At 43.4% G+C, this 12,667-nt stretch overlaps 1 long non-coding RNA gene across 1 annotated transcript in view; it reads left to right on the forward strand.

Moving 5' to 3' along the window:
• Positions 1 to 9,487: 9,487 nt before the first annotated feature.
• The window catches only part of LOC113971471, a 51,394-nt gene continuing 48,214 nt past the window's right edge, over positions 9,488 to 12,667 (forward strand). Inside the window, exons 1-2 of the long non-coding RNA XR_003535562.1 lie at positions 9,488 to 9,606; positions 10,332 to 10,442. This is a non-coding gene — a long non-coding RNA (uncharacterized LOC113971471). The remainder of the gene's footprint in view (positions 9,607 to 10,331; positions 10,443 to 12,667) is intronic.

Below are 12,667 nucleotides of genomic sequence, written 5' to 3' on the forward strand. Positions count from 1 at the left end.
CTGGCCTTGTCTTAACAAATGGCACTCTTATATTTAAACAGAATCTATTTTCTCTCCAATATGTTGACCTCAACATATGGCTTGGTGTCACCAGCAGACTTGCTGATGGTGCACTCAATCCCACTGTCTATGTCCCTGACAAATATGTTAAATAATGCTGGTCTCAAAACAAAGCCCTGGGGGACACCACTTTTCACTGGTCTCCACATGAAATTCAAGCCGCAACTCTTTGAGTGTGATCATCCAGACAATGTACCATAGCATATTTTCCAGGAGGATCTGTTCCATGATCTTGCCATGCACAGAGGTGAGACTGACTGGCCTGTAATTTCCTGGTCTTCCTTATGTCCCTTTTTAAAAGTGGGGGTTTTGTTTCCCCTTTTTCAATCAATGGGAACTTCATCGGACAGCCATGACTTCTCAAGTGTGAGGGATAATGGCTTAGCCACTTCATCTGCCAGTTCTCTCAGGACAGGGGGATGCATCTTATCAGGGCAATCTCTCACCTCTTCTTCCTTGACTGTCCTTTCTGAGCAGTTTATAGCTGTCAGTCACAGCATTCCAATCACACAATCCATCCCAACAAGTTTCTGTGGTAGCAATCAGGCCATAGTGCCCACCTGGGCAGTGGCAACCAGCTCCTTCTGTTTGTTTCCCACACTATGGCACTGGTAGAGAGGTGCTTCAGCTAGGCCACATCCCCTGTTAGAGGAGTTTGCCCTAATTCCTTTAAGACAATACGCTGGTGTTTCCCTGTTTCTTGCTAAAGTCTCAGCAGCCCCTGGCTCTTCTCAAGTGATTTCAACTCCATTCTCTTCCCTTGCTAAATAGAGTTCAATATGTCATTCATGAAGATACCAAATAGTATTGATTCCAGTATGAACCCCTGAGGGACACTACTAATTTCCACTTGGACATTGAGTCTTGGACTATAACTTCTTGGATGCAGCTACACAGCCAATTCCTTATCCATCTAACAGTCCATCCATCGGTACCTCAGCTCTCCAATTTACTGGCAAGGATGTTGTGAGGGACCATATCAGAGGCCTCATAGAAGTCCAGGCTGATGACCTCAGTTGCTCTCCCTTGTCCATTAAAGCAGTCACTCCATTGTAGAAGGCCACTAGATTAGTCAGGCACAATTGACTCTTTATGAAAGGAGTCTTAGAATTTTCTTAACAACTATTGTTCCTTCCATGAAGATGTTGGGAAAACCCTGTTCCTTACATCAAAGATCTCGAAGCCAGCAATGTCCAGGACACAATGAAGTACTGTCTGGGCTGCTTCGTGTCCAGCTGTTGGTTGATGCGAACAACCATCCACAGGAACATCTTCTCAAATGCAGCATTTGATAAAGGTGCACATGAAGCAAAAAGAAAATGCCCAAAGTTACTGCACAGAGAAATATTAACAAATTTTAGATTTCTGAAGAGAAATGTATTCCTAGTATTTTACTATGTATTCCTGTATTTTACTTCCTCCATAGTTTGACCTTTGGTTACAAATTTATTCCCAGCTTTGACTTGAGTATAACATAGGATCAGAGCAGCTCTGCTGAGTACAGACCCATCAACCTTGTCAGCAACTGAAAGACAAGAGAGACAAATTAAAAATTGATCTTTGGACATGGACTGGAACTTGATCTTTGTGTGTTATGTGTCAGAAATGCCCTTAATGTTCAAAATTCTTGATTGCAAATCTTTTGATCTAGTGTCACAATCAACGCTGAATACAGGAAAGCTATGAAAGCCAATATTGGTATTTTTCTGAATGCAGTTATCAGTAAGAAAATCTTCCTTGAATATTTTAATACATTTATAAATGAGTTATTTTAATAGCAATCACAAGTATTGAGGCCATGCTACTGAGAACACAGCTGTGTTGGGCAGGGCACGTCTCAAGGATGAAGGACCAACCACCGCCTCCCCAAGATCCTGCTTTATGGTGAACTTGCCACCGGCTGCCGCAAGAGAGGAGCCCCAAAGAAAAGATACAAGGACTCCCTGAAACAACATCTCAGCCTCGGGCATATTGATCATCATAACTGGTCTACTCTGGCCTCCAATCGGGAGGCCTGGAGACAAACCATTTATAACGCTGCTGATGCTTTTGAGAAAGCTGCGGGATCACCCTTGAGGAGAAAAGACAACGCAGAAAGAATCGAGCCTTGCAGAATATACCATCCAAGGAGTCTTTCTGCTGTGCCTTTTGCAACCGGACTTGCCTTTCTCGTATTGGCCTTTTTAGCCACCAACGTGCTTGCAAGAAACGTGGGTAGAGCCCTTCCCTTCTTTGTTCGCGAAGCCCGGCCATGATGATGATTTTAATAACTTTCACTTTAAAAAGTCATTAAGATTACAACCAGACTTCTTAGTCACAGTCTAAGAAAGCTCTTATATTTCAATAGGCCATGGTCTGCACTGTCATTAGGAGAAGGATATACATGACAAAGCAAGGTCTAGACCCTATGTATGAAACTAGGGACATTTTGTCTTCTTAAAACTTGTCAAAACTCTCTGCATGCCAAATGGTAAAATGTATGAAAATATCCCATCAAAAAACAAACTGACGGAGCACCATTTAGTAAGAGATGCCAGGGAGCAGAGAATCAGGTTCACAGATTCATGTACACTAAAAGAAACATTATTTAGTTTTCACATGATTAAGCAATAGCTTTTGTCCTGTCTGGAAAAAAAAAAGTATTTCAGAAAACTGATTTCTTCATTAAAAGGTTGGTTGCTAAGGATTTTCTGTGCCATGCACCTCTGCCTGGTGCTGCCATTGTTTCTGCTTGAACTTCAGGTTCCTGTAGTGCATGACAGCCCCTGTCAGCTTGTAGATGGCTGTTCTCTCATCAGCAGTGAAACCCAGGTAGTCATGACACAATGTTGTCAAAGGTATGAAGTAAAAGCATTGCCTAAAAACCTTAACAATCCCATTTAAAATAACGTCCTTATAGCACTTGTATCTGTAGCCACCAGCTCCTCCTGGTCATCAATGATGACCTCCCCTTGACTCACATAGGGTGGTGATCATTAGGGTTGGTGGTGATGAAGAGGAAGAGTCAAGGCTTAGCTCTGCCAACCAGATGACAGAGGAAACTGGCGTGGCAAGTTGTTGCAGTGCTGACATTTCCCATGAAGAAGAGACTCAAGCATGCTAAAAATAGAGCATCTTGAGAAAGACATCAGGCAGCTGCCTCACTCTCTGCCAGCCCTTAAGATATAACTTCTCCTCCATCAGACACTGTGTTAGAAGGCAGAGAGAGAGAGAGAATACTTAGCAACATGTCACACTCTAAGTGAAAATATGTACAGACATAGACACAGATTCCAGCCTATGGCCAGGCAAAATCTCACATTGGGTTTTAGATTTGCATTGTGAACTGGAGACTTTAGTTTATAACATTCCAGTATGGAAGAAATTTCACATCCTGGAAGTGTGATACCTTTTTCATTACTTTTATCCATGAGTTTCAATGGGATCACTAGTGGAAGAAGCCCCATGGTCCTTGTTGAGGTGTCAGAACCTACTGCCAAAAATAAACCCAGGAAAAGAGTGACCAGATCTTCATATAGCACTCATCCATTCTGTTTTACAACTTGAAAAAAGAGGATTGAAGAGGAACACTGCTGACTTCTTACATTTAGCTAAGACGGCCTTTGCATCTTGTCTTACTATAAACAGGTTGCCTTCTGGTAGCCAGCAAATTCCACTATGGTAGAAAATAAAATGAGAGGTCCTATTTCCTCTTTCATTATGGTGCAACAGTGAAATTCTGTTCAGTTTATAATTTTTATATGCTCATCAACTACCTTTGCAAGTCTCATTAGTTTCCATTTTTCACTAGTTTCCCAGTACAGTCCTAATAATTTCAGACATGTCTTGGGGATATTTGTGGACCCACTGGGGCTTTCACTCAGTGGGCAGTAGATGAAGAACTCCTAGTTTATAGATTCATAAGGGAACCTTCATATCCTGCCTTGTATTGAGAAATTTTGACTCCTGAGTTTTGAATTCTGTAACTTTTCCTGAAGATTGGCTGTTATGGCACTTCTTTCATACTGACTTTATCTTTGGGGATAATTCATTCAAGTCAATAAGCATCAGTAGTTTCCAACATAACACTGATTATATGATGAACATGTCCTCTGATCTAGGCCTTGAAAGATTTTACTGCTTCAGAATAGCATGGCACGGGAAAGATGCAGGTAGAAAGAGATGCAGGGGGATAACAAGATGCATTGCAGAGTGAAATTGGGTGCAAATAAGTAAATTATTACTACCACTAGATGAAGATTAAAAGCATGACTCCAAGTGACTTCTTTATTTCCCTAACAGCGTGAAGCTCATAGGATAAAGTAAACAACCCCTGCTAGTGAGCCCTGGGAGGCTGGAGAGAGCTCAGAGCTGCTCAGTTCTGCTCCAGCAGGAAACCTCCTGCTGTGGGTCAATGTTCTGGAGAGCAGGCTCAGGTGCCTACACAGATTGCAGTGTCTCCTGTGCCTGGGGCCACTTCAGCTCCTCCTCAGCTGATTGGGGTCCGTGATGGCCTGACCAGGAACTGAGAGGCACTCAGGGCCATGGAAGGCACCAGGAATATGCAGGATCTGCATAGATGTGCTGCTCCTCTGACAGACCACAAGCCTTCAAAGGCTAAGCCCAGGTGCAGGTGGGAGAGCAGAGAAGCAGTGTGTGTGTGTCTGTCCCACCTGTGCCTGGGCAGGGAAAGGACTCATGTCCCTCCAAGGACATGTCATGGTGGGTGAGGGAAAGAAGGATGAGAAACACACTCAGTGGGGAAACTGAGAAGGGTTAGGGATAGGGGATGTAAAGAGAAGAAAAACAAATGAGTAAGGACAGGCAGGGGAGAAAGAAGATGCGGTAATGTGGGTGCATTGTATACGAGAAGTTGATGCAGCAAAAGATTTGCTGGAATGGAAAGGGCTTGAACTAATCTCAGCTGTCACTCTTATAGGAATCTAGAAGATAAAGTCATTCATTTTAAAATGGAAAGTTCTTTAATTGCTGACTAACACTTTTCTCTTTAACATTTCTTTTTCAGACTCAAAGAGCAAAAGACCCAATGGGAGCTGCATACTTTGGAGATGAAAGTTTAGAATTGTGATGAAATCCTGTCCCCTTTCATGCAGATTTGCAAGACTGCTGCAGTCCCACACTTCAGAGAGCAGTGTGTTCTGTGTTAGTGATATAGGAGTGTAGTGCAGGCTGTGCAGTCCCACCTGGTGAGACTTGTCCTGGCACCGCACCTCATTGCAACCAAGTAAAAAAAACAGTTCAGGACAATGAGAAATCCTTGTGTAGTGGGTTTCTGTGGCTGGGTTTTGGTGGTGGGGGGGCTACAGGGGTGGCTTCTGTTAGAAGCTGCTAGAAGCTTCCCCTGTCCCGTGGAGCCAATGCCAACTGGCTCCAGGATGGACTTCCTGCCGCTGGCCAAGGCTGAGCCAACCAGGAGTAATAGTAACACCTCTGGGATAGCATATTTAGGAACAGAAGGCTGTTGTGCAGAAAGAATTCCAGCCAGGGAAGAGCGGAGTGAGAACATGAGAACAGCACTGCAGACACCAAGGACAGTGCAGAGGGAGCAGCAGGAGGTGCTCCAGGGGCTGGAGCTGTGGCCCCTGTGGCCCGTGGGGCAGAGCAGGGTGGGGCAGCTGTCCCCCTGCAGCCCCTGGGGGAGCATCGGGGTGCAGAGTACCCTGCAGCCCATGGAGGCTCCCACACTGGAGCAGGTGGATGCAGGAAGGTGGCTGTGACCCCATGGAAGGCCCAGGATGGACCAGGGTCCTGGCGGGGACCTGCAGCCCATGGAGAGGGAAGCCCAGGCTGGAGCAGGTTTTTCCCAGGTAGGACTCGTGGCCCCTGTGGGAGACACATGCTCATCCATGAAGGACTGACCCCATGGAGGAGTGACCCACGGGACAGCAGTTTGGGAAGAGCTGCTGCCTGAAGGACGGACTCACCCTGGAGAGGTCCATCAAGGACTGTCTCTCATGGGAGGGACCCCACGGGAGCAGGGGAAGGATTCCAACTCCTCTCCCTGAGCAGCGGCAGAAACAACAACTGACTGTAACCCCCATTCCCTGTCGCCCTGCACTGCTGGCATTGGCATTTCTTTCATACTGACTGTAACTTCGGGGATAATTCATTCAAGTCAATAAGCATCAGTAGTTTCCAACATAACACTGATTATACTTATATGATGAACATGCCCTCTGATCTAGGCCTTGAAATATTTTACTGCTTCAGAATGGCATGGCATGGGAAAGATGCAGGTAGAAAGAGATTCAGGGGGGAGATTGAAGAGGAGGGAGAACATGGAAGGAAGGAGGGGTGGGGGGAAGGTGTTTTTAAGACTATTTTATTTCTCACTCTTTGGATCTTATCCTGTTAGTAATAAATTTAAGTACTACTCCCACTTTGAGTCTGTTTTGCCCATGAAGGTAATCAGCAAGTCACCTCTCCTTGCTGTTATCTCAACTCGTGAATCCTTAGCTGGGTTTTTTTTCTCTTCTCTGTCCAGTTGCAGTGGGAGAGTGAGAGAGCGGCTTTAGTGAGTACCTGGTATCTGGCCAGGGTCAACCCACTACACCTTGCTAAAACTCTGTCTGTCTTTCCTGTAATGTCATTTTGCACTGGCTTTCTGCATAATTTTCATATTTGAATGTTTCTTTGTGACTCCCTCACCGAGAAGCTGAGGCCCAAGGGCTTTCTCCAAAGCAAATACAACCAAAAGTGATTTTCGACCTGAATATAAAGACACTCATTGTCCTACATGTATACGAACAGAATCCTGTTCAGATCACGTGTGTGAAAGGCTGTTGTCCACTTTGTGGGATTGAAAACATCAAGCACAAGTCATTCAGAAACATCTCATATGACCAACAGAGTAACACAACTTCCAGAAAAGCCTGCTGAAGGTGCAAGTGCCTCCTTCACTGAGTCACTCAGGTGCAGCTCTAGGGCTCCAAGCTGGATTCAGGCGTGATGTTGGGACATCTGTATCAAAAGGAGACCTCTCCTGAATGTGTTCCTTGCAGGTGACAGCTGTCCCTAGGGACAACGAACCTGCCTGGCTGGGTAGGAAGGTGTCAGATCCAGTGAGAGGAAGGAATGAAAAAGCTGAGGCAGAGCATATGAAAGGAAAAAAGGTCTTTTGCCTTCCTAGCTCTCTGCTCCCAAGGAGTAACCTCAGTTTGATTTAGGCCTGGTTTCTGCTGACACATGACAGAAATCCTGCATCCCTTCATCTTCTCATGGTGGACCTAAATGGCAGCTCTGAGAGAAGCAACGCCTGATAAGCCCTGACTTCCAAATAACACAGGGCACCATTGATTGGCAGCTCACAGTTCATTCCCTTCCCACTCCTCTGGAGAGTCATATTGGAGAAGGAGCTGTGTCTGGACTGCCCGTGACACCACTGGACACCCATATCTTGTGCTCATTTTATTCAGAAGTGCTCACTGCAGGGAACAGCCTGGTTTCCATAGCAGAAATGCACAGTGAGTGTAAGTTCTGTGTCTAATACTGTTAAATTCCTTTGCTAAGTCTGCTTGAAATATATACATGTTCTAATACAGACTTATTGTGTTGCCTAAAAATAGGGAGCCAAAAAACCTCACCAGGCTAATTTAGTAGAGATAAGATAATAGAGCAGGTCTTTAATGAAGGCTTTCTGGCCACAGGAGTACAAACAAGGTGTGCATGCCCATGTCCAGGGGTTCCATGATTTATGGTCCGACCTGAGAACTACCCACCTGGGCATGCCTCTCTGGAAATTGAGTCAAAGGTCCTAAGACCCCTTTCTTCCTCGTCTTCCTCTTCACAGCATGTCTTTGGAGCTTCTCCAAGGTTCCGGGCTTGAAGGTTGCTTTGACTATGATGGTATCTTGTTCTTCAGGCCTGGGGTGCGAATGTTCTTAAACAGAAGGTGTTTACTACAGTTCTACCTTGAGAGGAGCCTAAACAAGCCTAAAGAATTTAGAAAATTCCATATAAAATTGGGAATAGGGTTTGGTGAGTGTTAATACAATTCAAAATTGTGATAGACTATACAGCTACATTAAAATCTACAAAAAGCTAAAAATCCTAAAAATTCAAAGGCATAATTGAAAACAACAGTGGAGATTTATCACCAAAATATTGCAACAAATGATCTTTACTGATGCTTTTCATGTTTGTATGTTGCTTCTTTTCACAGGTTAACTGTAATTCTTCTGTAGACATGGTAACATAAATTTATGCCACTGGTTTTCTATCTTACCCCTTGTACTAAAACAACAATTAAACAGTAACTTTTCAATTTTTCTGATGTTTCAGATCACCTCTGACAGAACCTCTGCCAACCACAGAGCAGAAAAGACCTGGGGATCTGGAAGAAGAACCCAGTTAGGCCAACAGATACAGATGAAAGGCTTATGTCTGCCACTACAAAAAAAAAAATCGAGTAAAAAAGCATACAATATAAAATTCTCCTTGACCTTTGTGTCCTTCTGGATGAGGTTCTTTTCTCTGGTATTGGTTTCAGCTGTGGAAGTTTTAGTTGTCTCAGTTTAGCAAGCTCTGCAAACCCTTCTGGTCTGTTGGACAACCTTCTAGCTGATGCTTTTGAGACCTGGCTGTGTGTCTACCCCCTGCTATTCTGAGCAGTCTGCTGAAAGCCCCCATGTCCAGATCTCTTCCCAATGCTTGACCACCCTTTCTGTGAAGAAATTCCTCCTAATGTCCAACCTGAACCTCCCCTGGCACAGCTTGAGGCTGTTTCCTCTCACCCTGTCCCTTGTTCCCTGGGATCAGAGCCCGACCCACCCCCCACCGCCCCACTCTCCCCTCCTGTCAGGGAGTTGCAGAGCCAGAAAGTCCCCCCTGAGCCTCCTTTTCTCCAGGTTGAGCCCCCCCCAGCTCCCTCAGCTGCTCCTGCTGCTCCAGCCCCTTCCCCAGCTCCGTTCCCTTCCCTGGACATGCTCCTTTTAATTAATTCTCTCCCTTCTGGTTATAGCAATAGATCACTTTTAGTAGACTGAACCAAGAAAACAAAACTAATCCAAGTGTTACATTTACATTTCTTATTGTTGCCAAAATAGGTTATTATCACATATTTGGAAAATGGACAGGGTTACCAGAATAGATTATCTTCTGAATGAGAGTGCAGGAATAAGAGAAGGTTTTAACTAGGAATGAAATTATCAACATGCACCAGAAGGAGTTGTCTCATATGCTGAATTGCTCACAAAAGGCAAAGATAAGCACCAAGTTTCTTGTTCATTTTTAAAGAATGATGTTCAGCATTTTTTACTGATTAATGTTAGTTTTACAGTAATTTTGAAGACAATTCCCAGAGGGATTTGCAGCTTGCAAATGCTATTCTCAGTTATGCTGTTAATATTTATAACACATGCCAAGAGGGATCTTTGTGGACCGATAAGGAATGTGTAGCCTCATACTGAAGATCCCTGGGTAGAACAAGACCTCTCAGGAATGCTGGCATGAGACAAGGAGAAATGCCAGAACACTAATTCTCTGGTGCAAAGCTTCTCATTCTGACACTTTAGCTAAGATGTGCCTGGGCACTGGATCCTGGAGATGGTAAGGATGATTTTCACATAAAAAGTTCTTTTTATTCTATTGAAAGGTAGATATTGTGTTGAATTCAATGAAATACGATGAGTACTTTCTCTGTTCCTGGCATAATGTATTTAAACTGGGTCATGGTGGTTTATCTAGGTAAGATGTGTCCTTCAGAGACTTGAGCTATGAGTCCAGATGAGCAGTGCTAAAAAGGATGGACAGGAAAAAAGTTGGGGATTATGTCTAGGGAAAAGCCAGTGTTAAGCCTAACAAATAAAAGACTGACTAACCTGGTTGAGCTAGTTACTGATTTGGCCATTGCAGAGACAGAACACGAGTGACCTTTGTGCCTGCAGCTGTTCAGAACCTCCTGTGTCTCAGGGTAGCTATGGATGGACTGAGGCGGCCTTGTGATCTTCTGATCCTGTTCCTTCCTTTGGAGAGTAATTTCTGCAATGCTTGATATAGTTATTATTTGATCTCACAGCAGGGAAAACAGATGTGCATTCTGAAGTTTTAACAATATATATTAAACTTAAGAATGTGTTTATTTTGCTCTGATGACACTCAAGTATCTGCCTCTGAAGAAAAGTAACAGTCTTCCAAAGAAAAGTGAAGAGGGAGGGCAAAACTAGCTAGAGATTAGTGACAGTTAACTCACAGCACTTTTAGATTTAATGATGAGCAGCTTTTGACTGTGCATGAGATTTCCATGGTTACTCAAATTCCTTCCATCTTGACAGCAAATGTCAGAGAAAGATACATGAGCAGTAGGTTCTGGACGAGGAGGTGACATTCAGGATGCCCTTTCCATCACATGCCAAAGCAGCTGAACAGCTTCAGTTACAGAACAGGTGAGTGGGGTGGACAGGCTCTGATGGCAATGGAAGGAGAAGGAAAAGGCAAAAGGAGTTGGAGAGTGGCATGGAAGGAGAAGAAATGAGAACAGCAGCATGAAATAAAATTAGCAGACACTTGATTATTTGTCTCGTTTCTCTGTTGACTGCATTTGTAAGAGAAACAGGGGGAAGCTACACTGTGGAGATAGACTTGTTTAGATTTGCACAACTAACCTTTTGTTTCTCTGAGTGTTGCAATTATATAAAAAGTGTTTACCTCCTTTCTTCAAAAACAAATACATCAGAACATTAAATTATATGAGACATTCTCAAATGCAGAAAGAGTTTGCAGTATTTTGATACCACATTTTCTGTTGGTAATTACCATGTTCATTATTTACATAGAAAAAACAGGATTCTCAAAAATTGCTTTAATTTTCAAGAATAATAGGATAACACCTCTTACTGAAAGATGGGATATATTTGTATTTATGCAGAATTACCCTATTTTAATAATAGTCTAATCAGCTAAATGTGCAATGAGCACTTCATCGGTCACTGCCATGCCAGGTGGCACAGATCAGTCTCCTCAGCTCAGTGACAAGTCCTTCCAGCCTGCCATGTATTCCTGGAGCAGGGAACTTTGTAGGCTCTGGGACCAGAGCCATCCCATGACCCCACACTGCTCTTTCACTCACACAGTAGCTAAGCTTGGACTTTACCTCTTTGGGTTCTGATTCCAAAACCTTGCTGTGTGCTGGGCTGTTCTCCTCCCAGCAGTCCTGTGCTGTCATGGTGGGGCTGGAGGGGTGTAATAGCACTATCATGAGAGCTGTGCAGCAAAGCTCAGGGGCCAGGTGAGTTCCTCCTTGCCTGGGGCGTGATGGGGAGCTCACAGATGAACTGGTGAATCTGCCTTTAATGACAAACTGTGTCTGAAATGTTTATGGCCATTTGTGCTGGCACACAGCATTTGTGTTCCAGAGATCCCCTGCCAATCCCTGCCATGTGGGTCAGAAGCTCTATTTGAGCCTATTAACTACATCTATTGTAAACTTTTCTCTGAGAGGTTTTTCTTTATGGCCATTATGGATCAACTTTTTTTCAGGACCTTTGCACTAGTACTGATCACATGACAGACAACTGTAAAAATAGTGCATCAATGCAAAGTCATCCCTGCCCCCCACACATAGCAGATAATCACAAAACAAGAACAGTAAAAGTTTAGTTTTTCATTGGTGTTCTACATGTGTCCTAATAAAGTAATGTATTTGATCCTTAATAAAGCTGCACTGTAATTCCCTGGAGAATATGTAGGACCAGAATAATCTATCTAAAGATGACTTCAGGCAGAGCACAAGTCTTCTGAAATGATTAGTTTAGACTGAAAATTACAGCAAGTTGTAAGAATCCTAAAAAAATCCCTGCAAAATAAAACATCCAGTAAGTGTGATATGAGTTTAAAATCCCAAGGAATATGATAATTTTCAAGTAAGGCATATAATATATTTAAGGTATTTATAATTTATGGTAGATATTTTAATAATTTTATTTTGTTCAAGATATATTGTCCAAAGTAAAGATGCTGTTTTTCTTATTCACTTAATTACCAATCCAATCCAGTGAGTTATTTCCTGCTACAGAAACATTCTAGGCCTGCATAACATCCAAACACAAACACAAATACAAAACAAAAAAATTCCCTTGGAATATCAAAATAACCTTTTTATTATTTTCAATGTTAAATTGTGATGGGTTACAACCTCCACTTCCTTTTCTTCTTAATTCAAGAGCCATAAGCCATCTCATCTAATCTTCCCAAAAGCACTTTCTTTCTCTTCATTCAATTTCCTTCTGAAAATCTGAGACAACTGCTCCAGTTTCCTAGAGTTACTTCTAATTCTGATGCCATTTTACCCTGCCAAAGTGCTTGGATGTCCCTGTCCCAAAAGCTTTCATGGCCTTCACAAAGTCTGCTGTGTAAGAACCATGTGGGTAATCACAGCAGGTAGTTGTGATAGTCGAGGTGGAATCAAGAGGGCAGTTCCTGTGGCAGAAATATGGTGGTGGTTACCAAGTGTAGCACTGAATACCCCTGCTCTAAAAGGCAACGAAAATCACAGGACACGGTGCCCACATATTCTTTACCTGCCATTGTGTGTTTTATCCCAGAATCTGTTGCACCTCGAGACCCAGGTCTCTGTCAGGCTCATGCTGGGACAGCCTCTTACTGTCTCAGT

The sequence above is a fragment of the Neopelma chrysocephalum genome, unplaced genomic scaffold (assembly GCF_003984885.1).
Source record: "Neopelma chrysocephalum unplaced genomic scaffold, ASM398488v2 Primary Assembly neopelma1_84, whole genome shotgun sequence".
Lineage (NCBI taxonomy): Eukaryota > Metazoa > Chordata > Aves > Passeriformes > Pipridae > Neopelma > Neopelma chrysocephalum.